Raw genomic sequence first — 2,101 nt, forward strand, 5'->3', positions numbered from 1 at the left:
ATTTCCTTTACCTGCTCCTTAGCTTCCCTCTTTCCTGGCATATCAGTGTCACTAGGGGGTGTACCAGGTTGACGATTTAGCAAGGCATTGGCAATTTATCCAATTTGATTTTCCAAGGTTTTGATGGAAACCTCTTGGCTTTTGCACACGAGCCTCAACTATTCCAATTCAGATTTTTCATTAGATTGTTACAGCTAGAGTTGTTGCCTTGGTGCGTATTGCGGTTTCTGAAAACCAGGAGGGTTGTACTGATTTGCTGGATACTGCTGATAAAGCTGTTGAACCGCATTCTGAGAATTGCTCCAACTGAAGTTAGGATGATTGCGGTTGTTAGCATGATAGGTGGCTGGCACAGGGTGATGCGACCTCTGAAAGTTGATCATGAACTAAGCTGATTCACTAGAAATAGCACACTGCTCCATCTCATTGGCATCAGCACAAAGCTCACAGGCACTGGTGATCTGATTAACTCCATAATTAGCCAAATAATCCACCTTCATCGTCAAAGCCTTAAGCTGAGCAGCTATAGCAGTAGCTGCTTCTAACTCCAGAATACCTGCTACCTTGCCCTGAGATAGTCTCTCAGTAGGATTCTGGTATTCATTCGCAGCCATTAGTTCAATCAATTCATAAGCTTCATCATAGCTTTTAGCCCACAAGGCTCCTCCCGATGCTGCATCAAACATTGGTCTAGAAGTAGCACCCAAACCATTATAGAAGCAGTTAATTATCATCCAGTCAGGCATCCCATGGTGAGGGCACTTCCTAAGCATCTCCTTATAGCGATCCCAAGCCTCACATAAAGATTCTCCAAATTGCTGAGCAAATTGAGTAAGTGCATTTCTGATTGCAGCAGTGTTCGCCATAGGAAAGAATTTATTTAAGAATTTTTGAGCAAGATCCTCCCATTTGGTGATAGACCCCGGTGTTAGAGAATGTAACTAGCATTTAGATTTATCCCGCAGAGAGAATGGGAAAAGACTCAACTCAATAGCATCTTCAGAAACTCCATTGAACTTGAAAGTGTCGCAAATCTCGATGAAATCTCTGATGTGCATGTTGGGGTCTTCTGTCGGAGAACCCCCAAACCGAACTGAGTTATGTATCATCTGAATCGTGCTTGACTTAATCTCAAAAATATTAGCCGAGATCGCTGGTCGTACAATGCTAGACTGAATATCATTAATCTTTGGTTGATAGTAATCCATCAAAGCCTTCAGATTCTCTACTGGTTTTCCCATTGCAATAAGTGCTTCTTCTTCAACTTTTTACTCGACAAGAACTTCCTCGAAAACTTCCTTAGCTATTAGAACTTCTTCCTCAGCTTGATCCAGTGTTCTCTTACGAGACCGAGAACGTGCATGCATAAACGCTCGCTAGAGTACCAGAAACACGACAAGGAAATTAGTAAGTAACAATGTCCGAGTCACTGAACTTTAACGACCAATGATGACAAACACATAAACTATAAATTAACACTGAAGTCCCCGACAGCGGCACCTAAAACTTGTTAGGATGAAAACACGCACTAATATTCACACAAGTATACGTGATCGCAAGTAATATAGAATTAATTCTCGTTCGTTCCCACATGGAGTGGTTTAAGTTAATTTTAATCAATGTACTTATGCAACAATGGTATGGTTATTATCCAATGCTAAGACGAATAACAAATTGAGGTTGTTTATAACTACAATTAACTAAGAGATTATACTAAAGAATATTAACTAATAGAATAAAGAGAGTTAAATACTATATGACACAAACATGGGATTCTAATATCATTAAATACTTCATTCAATAGCCTTTTCGTTCTTAACCTTAGCATGCAATGGTGATCACACTAATCATATAACACGAAACTGATAAACGCCAACTTTCATTGTACGAATACCATACTACCAGACATCCATAAAAGAGATAGAAGCTAAATAGACACCAATTATATTGAGAGCCTATATGTCTACAGAATTTGACAACATAACGGTATAATGCATAAATTATCTATCTTGATTACATAGGGTAAGTAAGATGGTTAAAATTACCTACGAATCATGCATATCAAATACATGAACCTATACTAGCATGGCAAGTTCTAAAC

At 39.0% G+C, this 2,101-nt stretch overlaps 1 non-coding gene across 1 annotated transcript; it reads left to right on the plus strand.

Moving 5' to 3' along the window:
- The first annotated feature begins 744 nt into the window (after positions 1-744).
- LOC141694647 (small nucleolar RNA R71) lies at positions 745-851 on the plus strand. Its single transcript, XR_012563935.1, has one exon. It is a non-coding gene; the product is annotated as a small nucleolar RNA R71 (small nucleolar RNA).
- Positions 852-2,101: the final 1,250 nt, after the last annotated feature.

Source organism: Apium graveolens, chromosome 10 (assembly GCF_009905375.1).
Source record: "Apium graveolens cultivar Ventura chromosome 10, ASM990537v1, whole genome shotgun sequence".
Taxonomy (NCBI): domain Eukaryota; kingdom Viridiplantae; phylum Streptophyta; class Magnoliopsida; order Apiales; family Apiaceae; genus Apium; species Apium graveolens.